This window comes from Ambystoma mexicanum, chromosome 4p, assembly GCF_040938575.1.
Source record: "Ambystoma mexicanum isolate Mex_15411 chromosome 4p, UKY_AmexF1_1, whole genome shotgun sequence".
NCBI lineage: Eukaryota > Metazoa > Chordata > Amphibia > Caudata > Ambystomatidae > Ambystoma > Ambystoma mexicanum.
Genome location: NC_090927.1, coordinates 844,913,976 through 844,926,475, shown reverse-complemented (window position 1 = coordinate 844,926,475; position 12,500 = coordinate 844,913,976). Strand labels below are relative to the sequence as shown.

Below are 12,500 nucleotides of genomic sequence, written 5' to 3'. Positions count from 1 at the left end.
CCTTTTTACATAGAATTAGCATACAGGTAGTGTGTTCATGGGTAATAAATCGACTTTCACATGTAATGCAGTACAGAGAATATTGAGTCCTTCAAGAGGCATGAAAGAAAACCATTATTGTGTTGATTGTTCTCTCCACCTCCCTGCAACAGACACAGGATGGATGAATTAAAGTTATCCTACCAGACATAGGAGTCCTGAATGGGCCCACCAGTCTTATATATCTCGCCTGATCGAGCCTGATCGAGCGATGAGCGTGGTATCATGTTGCAAGTGGCTGCATGGCTTAGCTTACTAAATGCAAATGCATAAGAGTAATATTCTTAGCATTCCTAGAGCCTACGGCCACACCACACTGAATGCACCCGATCTCGTCTGATCTCGGAAGTTAAGCAGTGTTAGGCCTAGTTAGTACCTGGATGGGAGACCGCCTGGGAATACCAGGTGCTGTAGGCTTTTTTGTGCTCCAAGTTCAGGAAGTGAGCCCTTTCTCAATTGCCTTTCAAAACTGCAAGGTCTAGCCGACTAGATGCTTAAAAGTACAAAACTCACTAGGCCCAGAGCCTACGGCCACACCACACTGAATGCGCCTGATCTCGTCTGATCTCGGAAGCTAAGCAGTGTCGGGCCTAGTTAGTACCTGGATGGGAGACCACCTGGGAATACCAGGTGCTGTAGGCTTTTTTGTGCTCCAAGTTCAGGAAGTGAGCCATTTCACAATTGCCTTTCAAAACTGCAAGGTCTAGCCGACTAGATGCTTAAAAGTACAAACTCACTAGGCCCAGAGCCTACGGCCACACCACACTGAATGCGCCCGATCTCGGAAGCTAAGCAGGGTCGGCCCTAGTTAGTACCTGGATGGGAGACTGCCTGGGAATACCAGGTGCTGTAGGCTTTTTTTGTGCTCCATGATTAGTAATTGCGCAACTTCTCAATTATTTTTCAAATTTGGTATGTTTCCAAAATAATTGTATCCCGTTTTATAGCGGAAATGTTGGACAACATCATGAGGGCTGGAGCTACCTTTTTACATAGAATTAGCATACAGGTAGTGTGTTCATGGGTAATAAATCGACTTTCACATGTAATGCAGTACAGAGAATATTGAGTCGTTCAAGAGGCATGAAAGAAAACCATTATTGTGTTGATTGTTCTCTCCACCTCCCTGCAACAGACACAGGATGGATGAATTAAAGTTATCCTACCAGACATAGGAGTCCTGAATGGGCCCACCAGTCTTATATATCTCGCCTGATCGAGCCTGATCGAGCGATGAGCGTGGTATCATGTTGCAAGTGGCTGCATGGCTTAGCTTACTAAATGCAAATGCATAAGAGTAATATTCTTAGCATTCCTAGAGCCTACGGCCACACCACACTGAATGCACCCGATCTCGGAAGTTAAGCAGTGTTAGGCCTTGTTAGTACCTGGATGAGAGACCGCCTGGGAATACCAGGTGCTGTAGGCTTTTTTGTGCTCCAAGTTCAGGAAGTGAGCCATTTCACAATTGCCTTTCAAAACTGCAAGGTCTAGCCGACTAGATGCTTAAAAGTACAAACTCACTAGGCCCAGAGCCTACGGCCACACCACACTGAATGCGCCCGATCTCGGAAGCTAAGCAGGGTCGGCCCTAGTTAGTACCTGGATGGGAGACTGCCTGGGAATACCAGGTGCTGTAGGCTTTTTTTGTGCTCCATGATTAGTAATTGCGCAACTTCTCAATTATTTTTCAAATTTGGTATGTTTCCAAAATAATTGTATCCCGTTTTATAGCGGAAATGTTGGACAACATCATGAGGGCTGGAGCTACCTTTTTACATAGAATTAGCATACAGGTAGTGTGTTCATGGGTAATAAATCGACTTTCACATGTAATGCAGTACAGAGAATATTGAGTCCTTCAAGAGGCATGAAAGAAAACCATTATTGTGTTGATTGTTCTCTCCACCTCCCTGCAACAGACACAGGATGGATGAATTAAAGTTATCCTACCAGACATAGGAGTCCTGAATGGGCCCACCAGTCTTATATATCTCGCCTGATCGAGCCTGATCGAGCGATGAGCGTGGTATCATGTTGCAAGTGGCTGCATGGCTTAGCTTACTAAATGCAAATGCATAAGAGTAATATTCTTAGCATTCCTAGAGCCTACGGCCACACCACACTGAATGCACCCGATCTCGTCTGATCTCGGAAGTTAAGCAGTGTTAGGCCTAGTTAGTACCTGGATGGGAGACCGCCTGGGAATACCAGGTGCTGTAGGCTTTTTTGTGCTCCAAGTTCAGGAAGTGAGCCCTTTCTCAATTGCCTTTCAAAACTGCAAGGTCTAGCCGACTAGATGCTTAAAAGTACAAAACTCACTAGGCCCAGAGCCTACGGCCACACCACACTGAATGCGCCTGATCTCGTCTGATCTCGGAAGCTAAGCAGTGTCGGGCCTAGTTAGTACCTGGATGGGAGACCACCTGGGAATACCAGGTGCTGTAGGCTTTTTTGTGCTCCAAGTTCAGGAAGTGAGCCATTTCACAATTGCCTTTCAAAACTGCAAGGTCTAGCCGACTAGATGCTTAAAAGTACAAACTCACTAGGCCCAGAGCCTACGGCCACACCACACTGAATGCGCCCGATCTCGGAAGCTAAGCAGGGTCGGCCCTAGTTAGTACCTGGATGGGAGACTGCCTGGGAATACCAGGTGCTGTAGGCTTTTTTTGTGCTCCATGATTAGTAATTGCGCAACTTCTCAATTATTTTTCAAATTTGGTATGTTTCCAAAATAATTGTATCCCGTTTTATAGCGGAAATGTTGGACAACATCATGAGGGCTGGAGCTACCTTTTTACATAGAATTAGCATACAGGTAGTGTGTTCATGGGTAATAAATCGACTTTCACATGTAATGCAGTACAGAGAATATTGAGTCGTTCAAGAGGCATGAAAGAAAACCATTATTGTGTTGATTGTTCTCTCCACCTCCCTGCAACAGACACAGGATGGATGAATTAAAGTTATCCTACCAGACATAGGAGTCCTGAATGGGCCCACCAGTCTTATATATCTCGCCTGATCGAGCCTGATCGAGCGATGAGCGTGGTATCATGTTGCAAGTGGCTGCATGGCTTAGCTTACTAAATGCAAATGCATAAGAGTAATATTCTTAGCATTCCTAGAGCCTACGGCCACACCACACTGAATGCACCCGATCTCGGAAGCTAAGCAGGGTCGGCCCTAGTTAGTACCTGGATGGGAGACTGCCTGGGAATACCAGGTGCTGTAGGCTTTTTTTGTGCTCCATGATTAGTAATTGCGCAACTTCTCAATTATTTTTCAAATTTGGTATGTTTCCAAAATAATTGTATCCCGTTTTATAGCGGAAATGTTGGACAACATCATGAGGGCTGGAGCTACCTTTTTACATAGAATTAGCATACAGGTAGTGTGTTCATGGGTAATAAATCGACTTTCACATGTAATGCAGTACAGAGAATATTGAGTCGTTCAAGAGGCATGAAAGAAAACCATTATTGTGTTGATTGTTCTCTCCACCTCCCTGCAACAGACACAGGATGGATGAATTAAAGTTATCCTACCAGACATAGGAGTCCTGAATGGGCCCACCAGTCTTATATATCTCGCCTGATCGAGCCTGATCGAGCGATGAGCGTGGTATCATGTTGCAAGTGGCTGCATGGCTTAGCTTACTAAATGCAAATGCATAAGAGTAATATTCTTAGCATTCCTAGAGCCTACGGCCACACCACACTGAATGCACCCGATCTCGGAAGTTAAGCAGTGTTAGGCCTTGTTAGTACCTGGATGGGAGACCGCCTGGGAATACCAGGTGCTGTAGGCTTTTTTGTGCTCCAAGTTCAGGAAGTGAGCCATTTCACAATTGCCTTTCAAAACTGCAAGGTCTAGCCGACTAGATGCTTAAAAGTACAAACTCACTAGACCCAGAGCCTACGGCCACACCACACTGAATGCGCCCGATCTCAGAAGCTAAGCAGAGTCGGGCCTAGTTAGTACCTGGATGGGAGACTGCCTGGGAATACCAGGTGCTGTAGGTTTTTTTTGTGCTCCATGATTAGTAATTGCGCAACTTCTCAATTATTTTTCAAATTTGGTATGTTTCCAAAATAATTGTATCCCGTTTTATAGCGGAAATGTTGGACAACATCATGAGGGCTGGAGCTACCTTTTTACATAGAATTAGCATACAGGTAGTGTGTTCATGGGTAATAAATCGACTTTCACATGTAATGCAGTACAGAGAATATTGAGTCCTTCAAGAGGCATGAAAGAAAACCATTATTGTGTTGATTGTTCTCTCCACCTCCCTGCAACAGACACAGGATGGATGAATTAAAGTTATCCTACCAGACATAGGAGTCCTGAATGGGCCCACCAGTCTTATATATCTCGCCTGATCGAGCCTGATCGAGCGATGAGCGTGGTATCATGTTGCAAGTGGCTGCATGGCTTAGCTTACTAAATGCAAATGCATAAGAGTAATATTCTTAGCATTCCTAGAGCCTACGGCCACACCACACTGAATGCACCCGATCTCGTCTGATCTCGGAAGTTAAGCAGTGTCAGGCCTAGTTAGTACCTGGATGGGAGACCGCCTGGGAATACCAGGTGCTGTAGGCTTTTTTGTGCTCCAAGTTCAGGAAGTGAGCCCTTTCTCAATTGCCTTTCAAAACTGCAAGGTCTAGCCGACTAGATGCTTAAAAGTACAAAACTCACTAGGCCCAGAGCCTACGGCCACACCACACTGAATGCGCCTGATCTCGTCTGATCTCGGAAGCTAAGCAGTGTCGGGCCTAGTTAGTACCTGGATGGGAGACCACCTGGGAATACCAGGTGCTGTAGGCTTTTTTGTGCTCCAAGTTCAGGAAGTGAGCCATTTCACAATTGCCTTTCAAAACTGCAAGGTCTAGCCGACTAGATGCTTAAAAGTACAAACTCACTAGGCCCAGAGCCTACGGCCACACCACACTGAATGCGCCCGATCTCGGAAGCTAAGCAGGGTCGGCCCTAGTTAGTACCTGGATGGGAGACTGCCTGGGAATACCAGGTGCTGTAGGCTTTTTTTGTGCTCCATGATTAGTAATTGCGCAACTTCTCAATTATTTTTCAAATTTGGTATGTTTCCAAAATAATTGTATCCCGTTTTATAGCGGAAATGTTGGACAACATCATGAGGGCTGGAGCTACCTTTTTACATAGAATTAGCATACAGGTAGTGTGTTCATGGGTAATAAATCGACTTTCACATGTAATGCAGTACAGAGAATATTGAGTCGTTCAAGAGGCATGAAAGAAAACCATTATTGTGTTGATTGTTCTCTCCACCTCCCTGCAACAGACACAGGATGGATGAATTAAAGTTATCCTACCAGACATAGGAGTCCTGAATGGGCCCACCAGTCTTATATATCTCGCCTGATCGAGCCTGATCGAGCGATGAGCGTGGTATCATGTTGCAAGTGGCTGCATGGCTTAGCTTACTAAATGCAAATGCATAAGAGTAATATTCTTAGCATTCCTAGAGCCTACGGCCACACCACACTGAATGCACCCGATCTCGGAAGTTAAGCAGTGTTAGGCCTCGTTAGTACCTGGATGGGAGACCGCCTGGGAATACCAGGTGCTGTAGGCTTTTTTGTGCTCCAAGTTCAGGAAGTGAGCCATTTCACAATTGCCTTTCAAAACTGCAAGGTCTAGCCGACTAGATGCTTAAAAGTACAAACTCACTAGGCCCAGAGCCTACGGCCACACCACACTGAATGCGCCCGATCTCAGAAGCTAAGCAGAGTCGGGCCTAGTTAGTACCTGGATGGGAGACTGCCTGGGAATACCAGGTGCTGTAGGTTTTTTTTTGTGCTCCATGATTAGTAATTGCGCAACTTCTCAATTATTTTTCAAATTTGGTATGTTTCCAAAATAATTGTATCCCGTTTTATAGCGGAAATGTTGGACAACATCATGAGGGCTGGAGCTACCTTTTTACATAGAATTAGCATACAGGTAGTGTGTTCATGGGTAATAAATCGACTTTCACATGTAATGCAGTACAGAGAATATTGAGTCCTTCAAGAGGCATGAAAGAAAACCATTATTGTGTTGATTGTTCTCTCCACCTCCCTGCAACAGACACAGGATGGATGAATTAAAGTTATCCTACCAGACATAGGAGTCCTGAATGGGCCCACCAGTCTTATATATCTCGCCTGATCGAGCCTGATCGAGCGATGAGCGTGGTATCATGTTGCAAGTGGCTGCATGGCTTAGCTTACTAAATGCAAATGCATAAGAGTAATATTCTTAGCATTCCTAGAGCCTACGGCCACACCACACTGAATGCACCCGATCTCGTCTGATCTCGGAAGTTAAGCAGTGTCAGGCCTAGTTAGTACCTGGATGGGAGACCGCCTGGGAATACCAGGTGCTGTAGGCTTTTTTGTGCTCCAAGTTCAGGAAGTGAGCCATTTCACAATTGCCTTTCAAAACTGCAAGGTCTAGCCGACTAGATGCTTAAAAGTACAAAACTCACTAGGCCCAGAGCCTACGGCCACACCACACTGAATGCGCCCGATCTCGGAAGCTAAGCAGGGTCGGGCCTAGTTAGTACCTGGATGGGAGACTGCCTGGGAATACCAGGTGCTGTAGGCTTTTTTGTGCTCCATGATTAGTAATTGCGCAACTTCTCAATTATTTTTCAAATTTGGTATGTTTCCAAAATAATTGTATCCCGTTTTATAGCGGAAATGTTGGACAACATCATGAGGGCTGGAGCTACCTTTTTACATAGAATTAGCATACAGGTAGTGTGTTCATGGGTAATAAATCGACTTTCACATGTAATGCAGTACAGAGAATATTGAGTCCTTCAAGAGGCATGAAAGAAAACCATTATTGTGTTGATTGTTCTCTCCACCTCCCTGCAACAGACACAGGATGGATGAATTAAAGTTATCCTACCAGACATAGGAGTCCTGAATGGGCCCACCAGTCTTATATATCTCGCCTGATCGAGCCTGATCGAGCGATGAGCGTGGTATCATGTTGCAAGTGGCTGCATGGCTTAGCTTACTAAATGCAAATGCATAAGAGTAATATTCTTAGCATTCCTAGAGCCTACGGCCACACCACACTGAATGCACCCGATCTCGTCTGATCTTGGAAGTTAAGCAGTGTCAGGCCTAGTTAGTACCTGGATGGGAGACCGCCTGGGAATACCAGGTGCTGTAGGCTTTTTTGTGCTCCAAGTTCAGGAAGTGAGCCCTTTCTCAATTGCCTTTTAAAACTGCAAGGTCTAGCCGACTAGATGCTTAAAAGTACAAAACTCACTAGGCCCAGAGCCTACGGCCACACCACACTGAATGCGCCTGATCTCGTCTGATCTCAGAAGCTAAGCAGTGTCGGGCCTAGTTAGTACCTGGATGGGAGACCGCCTGGGAATACCAGGTGCTGTAGGCTTTTTTGTACTCCAAGTTCAGGAAGTGAGCCATTTCTCAATTGCCTTTCAAAACTGCAAGGTCTAGCCGACTAGATGCTTAAAAGTACAAAACTCACTAGGCCCAGAGCCTACGGCCACACCACACTGAATGCGCCCGATCTCGGAAGCTAAGCAGGGTCGGGCCTAGTTAGTACCTGGATGGGAGACTGCCTGGGAATACCAGGTGCTGTAGGCTTTTTTTGTGCTCCATGATTAGTAATTGCGCAACTTCTCAATTATTTTTCAAATTTGGTATGTTTCCAAAATAATTGTATCCCGTTTTATAGCGGAAATGTTGGACAACATCATGAGGGCTGGAGCTACCTTTTTACATAGAATTAGCATACAGGTAGTGTGTTCATGGGTAATAAATCGACTTTCACATGTAATGCAGTACAGAGAATATTGAGTCCTTCAAGAGGCATGAAAGAAAACCATTATTGTGTTGATTGTTCTCTCCACCTCCCTGCAACAGACACAGGATGGATGAATTAAAGTTATCCTACCAGACATAGGAGTCCTGAATGGGCCCACCAGTCTTATATATCTCGCCTGATCGAGCCTGATCGAGCGATGAGCGTGGTATCATGTTGCAAGTGGCTGCATGGCTTAGCTTACTAAATGCAAATGCATAAGAGTAATATTCTTAGCATTCCTAGAGCCTACGGCCACACCACACTGAATGCACCCGATCTCGTCTGATCTCGGAAGTTAAGCAGTGTTAGGCCTAGTTAGTACCTGGATGGGAGACCGCCTGGGAATACCAGGTGCTGTAGGCTTTTTTGTGCTCCAAGTTCAGGAAGTGAACCCTTTCTCAATTGCCTTTCAAAACTGCAAGGTCTAGCCGACTAGATGCTTAAAAGTACAAAACTCATTAGGCCCAGAGCCTACGGCCACACCACACTGAATGCGCCTGATCTCGTCTGATCTCGGAAGCTAAGCAGTGTTGGGCCTAGTTAGTACCTGGATGGGAGACCGCCTGGGAATACCAGGTGCTGTAGGCTTTTTTGTGCTCCAAGTTCAGGAAGTGAACCCTTTCTCAATTGCCTTTCAAAACTGCAAGGTCTAGCCGACTAGATGCTTAAAAGTACAAAACTCACTAGGCCCAGAGCCTACGGCCACACCACACTGAATGTGCCTGATCTCGTCTGATCTCAGAAGCTAAGCAGTGTCGGGCCTAGTTAGTACCTGGATGGAAGACCGCCTGGGAATACCAGGTGCTGTAGGCTTTTTTGTACTCCAAGTTCAGGAAGTGAGCCATTTCTCAATTGCCTTTCAAAACTGCAAGGTCTAGCCGACTAGATGCTTAAAAGTACAAAACTCACAAGAACCAGAGCCTACGGCCACACCACACTGAATGCGCCCGATCTCGTCTGATCTCAGAAGCTAAGCAGTGTCGGGCCTAGTTAGTACCTGGATGGAAGACCGCCTGGGAATACCAGGTGCTGTAGGCTTTTTTGTGCTCCAAGTTCAGGAAGTGAACCCTTTCTCAATTGCCTTTCAAAACTGCAAGGTCTAGCCGACTAGATGCTTAAAAGTACAAAACTCATTAGGCCCAGAGCCTACGGCCACACCACACTGAATGCGCCTGATCTCGTCTGATCTCGGAAGCTAAGCAGTGTTGGGCCTAGTTAGTACCTGAATGGGAGACCGCCTGGGAATACCAGGTGCTGTAGGCTTTTTTGTGCTCCAAGTTCAGGAAGTGAACCCTTTCTCAATTGCCTTTCAAAACTGCAAGGTCTAGCCGACTAGATGCTTAAAAGTACAAAACTCACTAGGCCCAGAGCCTACGGCCACACCACACTGAATGTGCCTGATCTCGTCTGATCTCAGAAGCTAAGCAGTGTCGGGCCTAGTTAGTACCTGGATGGAAGACCGCCTGGGAATACCAGGTGCTGTAGGCTTTTTTGTACTCCAAGTTCAGGAAGTGAGCCATTTCTCAATTGCCTTTCAAAACTGCAAGGTCTAGCCGACTAGATGCTTAAAAGTACAAAACTCACAAGAACCAGAGCCTACGGCCACACCACACTGAATGCGCCCGATCTCGTCTGATCTCGGAAGCTAAGCAGTGTCGGGCCTCGTTAGTACCTGGATGGGAGACCGCCTGGGAATACCAGGTGCTGTAGGCTTTTTTGTGCTCCAAGTTCAGGAAGTGAGCCATTTCTCAATTGCCTTTCAAAACTGCAAGGTCTAGCTGACTAGATGCTTAAAAGTACAAAACTCACTAGGCCCAGAGCCTATGGCCACACCACACTGATTGCGCCCGATCTCGTCTGATCTCGGAAGCTAAGCAGTGTCGGGCCTAGTTAGTACCTGGATGGGAGACCACCTGGGAATACCAGGTGCTGTAGGCTTTTTTGTGCTCCAAGTTCAGGAAGTGAGCCATTTCACAATTGCCTTTCAAAACTGCAAGGTCTAGCCGACTAGATGCTTAAAAGTACAAAACTCACTAGGCCCAGAGCCTACGGCCACACCACACTGAATGCGCCCGATCTCGGAAGCTAAGCAGGGTCAGGCCTAGTTAGTACCTGGATGGGAGACTGCCTGGGAATACCAGGTGCTGTAGGCTTTTTTGTGCTCCATGATTAGTAATTGCGCAACTTCTCAATTATTTTTCAAATTTGGTATGTTTCCAAAATAATTGTATCCCGTTTTATAGCGGAAATGTTGGACAACATCATGAGGGCTGGAGCTACCTTTTTACATAGAATTAGCATACAGGTAGTGTGTTCATGGGTAATAAATCGACTTTCACATGTAATGCAGTACAGAGAATATTGAGTCCTTCAAGAGGCATGAAAGAAAACCATTATTGTGTTGATTGTTCTCTCCACCTCCCTGCAACGGACACAGGATGGATGAATTAAAGTTATCCTACCAGACATAGGAGTCCTGAATGGGCCCACCAGTCTTATATATCTCGCCTGATCGAGCGATGAGCGTGGTATCATGTTGCAAGTGGCTGCATGGCTTAGCTTACTAAATGCAAATGCATAAGAGTAATATTCTTAGCATTCCTAGAGCCTACGGCCACACCACACTGAATGCACCCGATCTCGTCTGATCTCGGAAGTTAAGCAGTGTTAGGCCTAGTTAGTACCTGGATGGGAGACCGCCTGGGAATACCAGGTGCTGTAGGCTTTTTTGTGCTCCAAGTTCAGGAAGTGAGCCCTTTCTCAATTGCCTTTCAAAACTGCAAGGTCTAGCCGACTAGATGCTTAAAAGTACAAAACTCACTAGGCCCAGAGCCTACGGCCACACCACACTGAATGCGTCTGATCTCAGAAGCTAAGCAGTGTCGGGCCTAGTTAGTACCTGGATGGGAGACCGCCTGGGAATACCAGGTGCTGTAGGCTTTTTTGTACTCCAAGTTCAGGAAGTGAGCCATTTCTCAATTGCCTTTCAAAACTGCAAGGTCTAGCCGACTAGATGCTTAAAAGTACAAAACTCACAAGGCCCAGACCCTACGGCCACACCACACTGAATGCGCCCGATCTCGGAAGCTAAGCAGTGTCGGGCCTCGTTAGTATCTGGATGGGAGACCGCCTGGGAATACCAGGTGCTGTAGGCTTTTTTGTGCTCCAAGTTCAGGAAGTGAGCCATTTCTCAATTGCCTTTCAAAACTGCAAGGTCTAGCTGACTAGATGCTTAAAAGTACAAAACTCACAAGGCCCAGAGCCTACGGCCACACCACACTGAATGCGCCCGATCTCGTCTGATCTCGGAAGCTAAGCAGTGTCGGGCCTCGTTAGTACCTGGATGGGAGACCGCCTGGGAATACCAGGTGCTGTAGGCTTTTTTGTGCTCCAAGTTCAGGAAGTGAGCCATTTCTCAATTGCCTTTCAAAACTGCAAGGTCTAGCTGACTAGATGCTTAAAAGTACAAAACTCACTAGGCCGAGAGCCTACGGCCACACCACACTGATTGCGCCCGATCTCGTCTGATCTCAGAAGCTAAGCAGTGTCAGGCCTAGTTAGTACCTGGATGGGAGACCACCTGGGAATACCAGATGCTGTAGGCTTTTTTGTGCTCCAAGTTCAGGAAGTGAGCCATTTCACAATTGCCTTTCAAAACTGCAAGGTCTAGCCGACTAGATGCTTAAAAGTACAAAACTCACTAGGCCCAGAGCCTACGGCCACACCACACTGAATGCGCCTGATCTCGTCTGATCTCAGAAGCTAAGCAGTGTCGGGCCTAGTTAGTACCTGGATTGGAGACCGCCTGGGAATGCCAGGTGCTGTAGGCTTTTTTGTACTCCAAGTTCAGGAAGTGAGCCATTTCTCAATTGCCTTTCAAAACTGCAAGGTCTAGCCGACTAGATGCTTAAAAGTACAAAACTCACAAGGCCCAGAGCCTACGGCCACACCACACTGAATGCGCCCGATCTCGTCTGATCTCGGAAGCTAAGCAGTGTCGGGCCTCGTTAGTACCTGGATGGGAGACCGCCTGGGAATACCAGGTGCTGTAGGCTTTTTTGTGCTCCAAGTTCAGGAAGTGAGCCATTTCTCAATTGCCTTTCAAAACTGCAAGGTCTAGCTGACTAGATGCTTAAAAGTACAAAACTCACTAGGCCCAGAGCCTACGGCCACACCACACTGATTGCGCCCGATCTCGTCTGATCTCGGAAGCTAAGCAGTGTTGGGCCTAGTTAGTACCTGGATGGGAGACCACCTGGGAATACCAGGTGCTGTAGGCTTTTTTGTGCTCCAAGTTCAGGAAGTGAGCCATTTCACAATTGCCTTTCAAAACTGCAAGGTCTAGCTGACTAGATGCTTAAAAGTACAAAACTCACTAGGCCCAGAGCCTACGGCCACACCACACTGAATGCGCCCGATCTCGGAAGCTAAGCAGGGTCGGGCCTAGTTAGTACCTGGATGGGAGACTGCCTGGGAATACCAGGTGCTGTAGGCTTTTTTGTGCTCCATGATTAGTAATTGCGCAACTTCTCAATTATTTTTCAAATTTGGTATGTTTCCAAAATAATTGTATCCCGTTTTATAGC

At 46.5% G+C, this 12,500-nt stretch overlaps 22 non-coding genes and 17 pseudogenes across 22 annotated transcripts; all 39 read left to right on the top strand.

Annotated features, from left to right (window-relative positions):
* Window positions 1–337: 337 nt before the first annotated feature.
* LOC138458634 (5S ribosomal RNA) lies at window positions 338–456 on the top strand. Its single transcript, XR_011262452.1, has one exon. It is a non-coding gene; the product is annotated as a 5S ribosomal RNA (ribosomal RNA).
* A 106-nt stretch (window positions 457–562) lies between these two features.
* LOC138461762 (5S ribosomal RNA) lies at window positions 563–681 on the top strand. Its single transcript, XR_011264369.1, has one exon. It is a non-coding gene; the product is annotated as a 5S ribosomal RNA (ribosomal RNA).
* A 105-nt stretch (window positions 682–786) lies between these two features.
* On the top strand, window positions 787–895 carry LOC138458618 (5S ribosomal RNA; annotated as a pseudogene).
* A 464-nt stretch (window positions 896–1,359) lies between these two features.
* LOC138457576 (5S ribosomal RNA) lies at window positions 1,360–1,468 on the top strand (annotated as a pseudogene).
* Window positions 1,469–1,573: 105 nt separating this feature from the next.
* On the top strand, window positions 1,574–1,682 carry LOC138458617 (5S ribosomal RNA; annotated as a pseudogene).
* Window positions 1,683–2,146: 464 nt separating this feature from the next.
* On the top strand, window positions 2,147–2,265 carry LOC138458621 (5S ribosomal RNA). Its single transcript, XR_011262449.1, has one exon. It is a non-coding gene; the product is annotated as a 5S ribosomal RNA (ribosomal RNA).
* A 106-nt stretch (window positions 2,266–2,371) lies between these two features.
* On the top strand, window positions 2,372–2,490 carry LOC138461761 (5S ribosomal RNA). The gene has a single exon (XR_011264368.1). It is a non-coding gene; the product is annotated as a 5S ribosomal RNA (ribosomal RNA).
* Window positions 2,491–2,595: 105 nt separating this feature from the next.
* LOC138458616 (5S ribosomal RNA) lies at window positions 2,596–2,704 on the top strand (annotated as a pseudogene).
* Window positions 2,705–3,168: 464 nt separating this feature from the next.
* On the top strand, window positions 3,169–3,277 carry LOC138458098 (5S ribosomal RNA; annotated as a pseudogene).
* Window positions 3,278–3,741: 464 nt separating this feature from the next.
* Window positions 3,742–3,850, top strand: LOC138456044 (5S ribosomal RNA; annotated as a pseudogene).
* A 105-nt stretch (window positions 3,851–3,955) lies between these two features.
* On the top strand, window positions 3,956–4,064 carry LOC138459119 (5S ribosomal RNA; annotated as a pseudogene).
* Window positions 4,065–4,528: 464 nt separating this feature from the next.
* On the top strand, window positions 4,529–4,647 carry LOC138461581 (5S ribosomal RNA). The gene has a single exon (XR_011264195.1). It is a non-coding gene; the product is annotated as a 5S ribosomal RNA (ribosomal RNA).
* A 106-nt stretch (window positions 4,648–4,753) lies between these two features.
* On the top strand, window positions 4,754–4,872 carry LOC138461760 (5S ribosomal RNA). Its single transcript, XR_011264366.1, has one exon. It is a non-coding gene; the product is annotated as a 5S ribosomal RNA (ribosomal RNA).
* Window positions 4,873–4,977: 105 nt separating this feature from the next.
* Window positions 4,978–5,086, top strand: LOC138458615 (5S ribosomal RNA; annotated as a pseudogene).
* A 464-nt stretch (window positions 5,087–5,550) lies between these two features.
* Window positions 5,551–5,659, top strand: LOC138456175 (5S ribosomal RNA; annotated as a pseudogene).
* Window positions 5,660–5,764: 105 nt separating this feature from the next.
* LOC138459118 (5S ribosomal RNA) lies at window positions 5,765–5,873 on the top strand (annotated as a pseudogene).
* A 465-nt stretch (window positions 5,874–6,338) lies between these two features.
* On the top strand, window positions 6,339–6,457 carry LOC138461579 (5S ribosomal RNA). Its single transcript, XR_011264194.1, has one exon. It is a non-coding gene; the product is annotated as a 5S ribosomal RNA (ribosomal RNA).
* A 106-nt stretch (window positions 6,458–6,563) lies between these two features.
* Window positions 6,564–6,672, top strand: LOC138457251 (5S ribosomal RNA; annotated as a pseudogene).
* Window positions 6,673–7,135: 463 nt separating this feature from the next.
* LOC138463703 (5S ribosomal RNA) lies at window positions 7,136–7,254 on the top strand. The gene has a single exon (XR_011266290.1). It is a non-coding gene; the product is annotated as a 5S ribosomal RNA (ribosomal RNA).
* Window positions 7,255–7,360: 106 nt separating this feature from the next.
* On the top strand, window positions 7,361–7,479 carry LOC138456485 (5S ribosomal RNA). Its single transcript, XR_011262103.1, has one exon. It is a non-coding gene; the product is annotated as a 5S ribosomal RNA (ribosomal RNA).
* A 106-nt stretch (window positions 7,480–7,585) lies between these two features.
* LOC138457249 (5S ribosomal RNA) lies at window positions 7,586–7,694 on the top strand (annotated as a pseudogene).
* A 464-nt stretch (window positions 7,695–8,158) lies between these two features.
* LOC138458609 (5S ribosomal RNA) lies at window positions 8,159–8,277 on the top strand. Its single transcript, XR_011262447.1, has one exon. It is a non-coding gene; the product is annotated as a 5S ribosomal RNA (ribosomal RNA).
* A 106-nt stretch (window positions 8,278–8,383) lies between these two features.
* On the top strand, window positions 8,384–8,502 carry LOC138461067 (5S ribosomal RNA). The gene has a single exon (XR_011263708.1). It is a non-coding gene; the product is annotated as a 5S ribosomal RNA (ribosomal RNA).
* A 106-nt stretch (window positions 8,503–8,608) lies between these two features.
* On the top strand, window positions 8,609–8,727 carry LOC138464311 (5S ribosomal RNA). The gene has a single exon (XR_011266891.1). It is a non-coding gene; the product is annotated as a 5S ribosomal RNA (ribosomal RNA).
* Window positions 8,728–8,833: 106 nt separating this feature from the next.
* Window positions 8,834–8,952, top strand: LOC138453973 (5S ribosomal RNA). Its single transcript, XR_011260671.1, has one exon. It is a non-coding gene; the product is annotated as a 5S ribosomal RNA (ribosomal RNA).
* A 106-nt stretch (window positions 8,953–9,058) lies between these two features.
* LOC138462551 (5S ribosomal RNA) lies at window positions 9,059–9,177 on the top strand. The gene has a single exon (XR_011265146.1). It is a non-coding gene; the product is annotated as a 5S ribosomal RNA (ribosomal RNA).
* A 106-nt stretch (window positions 9,178–9,283) lies between these two features.
* On the top strand, window positions 9,284–9,402 carry LOC138464310 (5S ribosomal RNA). The gene has a single exon (XR_011266890.1). It is a non-coding gene; the product is annotated as a 5S ribosomal RNA (ribosomal RNA).
* A 106-nt stretch (window positions 9,403–9,508) lies between these two features.
* On the top strand, window positions 9,509–9,627 carry LOC138462257 (5S ribosomal RNA). Its single transcript, XR_011264860.1, has one exon. It is a non-coding gene; the product is annotated as a 5S ribosomal RNA (ribosomal RNA).
* Window positions 9,628–9,733: 106 nt separating this feature from the next.
* LOC138461893 (5S ribosomal RNA) lies at window positions 9,734–9,852 on the top strand. Its single transcript, XR_011264499.1, has one exon. It is a non-coding gene; the product is annotated as a 5S ribosomal RNA (ribosomal RNA).
* A 106-nt stretch (window positions 9,853–9,958) lies between these two features.
* Window positions 9,959–10,067, top strand: LOC138458412 (5S ribosomal RNA; annotated as a pseudogene).
* A 453-nt stretch (window positions 10,068–10,520) lies between these two features.
* Window positions 10,521–10,639, top strand: LOC138458597 (5S ribosomal RNA). The gene has a single exon (XR_011262445.1). It is a non-coding gene; the product is annotated as a 5S ribosomal RNA (ribosomal RNA).
* Window positions 10,640–10,745: 106 nt separating this feature from the next.
* On the top strand, window positions 10,746–10,854 carry LOC138456241 (5S ribosomal RNA; annotated as a pseudogene).
* Window positions 10,855–10,960: 106 nt separating this feature from the next.
* On the top strand, window positions 10,961–11,069 carry LOC138458232 (5S ribosomal RNA; annotated as a pseudogene).
* Window positions 11,070–11,175: 106 nt separating this feature from the next.
* Window positions 11,176–11,294, top strand: LOC138462256 (5S ribosomal RNA). The gene has a single exon (XR_011264859.1). It is a non-coding gene; the product is annotated as a 5S ribosomal RNA (ribosomal RNA).
* Window positions 11,295–11,400: 106 nt separating this feature from the next.
* LOC138455706 (5S ribosomal RNA) lies at window positions 11,401–11,519 on the top strand (annotated as a pseudogene).
* Window positions 11,520–11,625: 106 nt separating this feature from the next.
* Window positions 11,626–11,744, top strand: LOC138454384 (5S ribosomal RNA). Its single transcript, XR_011261063.1, has one exon. It is a non-coding gene; the product is annotated as a 5S ribosomal RNA (ribosomal RNA).
* A 106-nt stretch (window positions 11,745–11,850) lies between these two features.
* On the top strand, window positions 11,851–11,969 carry LOC138462255 (5S ribosomal RNA). The gene has a single exon (XR_011264858.1). It is a non-coding gene; the product is annotated as a 5S ribosomal RNA (ribosomal RNA).
* Window positions 11,970–12,075: 106 nt separating this feature from the next.
* LOC138462333 (5S ribosomal RNA) lies at window positions 12,076–12,194 on the top strand. Its single transcript, XR_011264932.1, has one exon. It is a non-coding gene; the product is annotated as a 5S ribosomal RNA (ribosomal RNA).
* A 106-nt stretch (window positions 12,195–12,300) lies between these two features.
* On the top strand, window positions 12,301–12,409 carry LOC138457248 (5S ribosomal RNA; annotated as a pseudogene).
* Window positions 12,410–12,500: the final 91 nt, after the last annotated feature.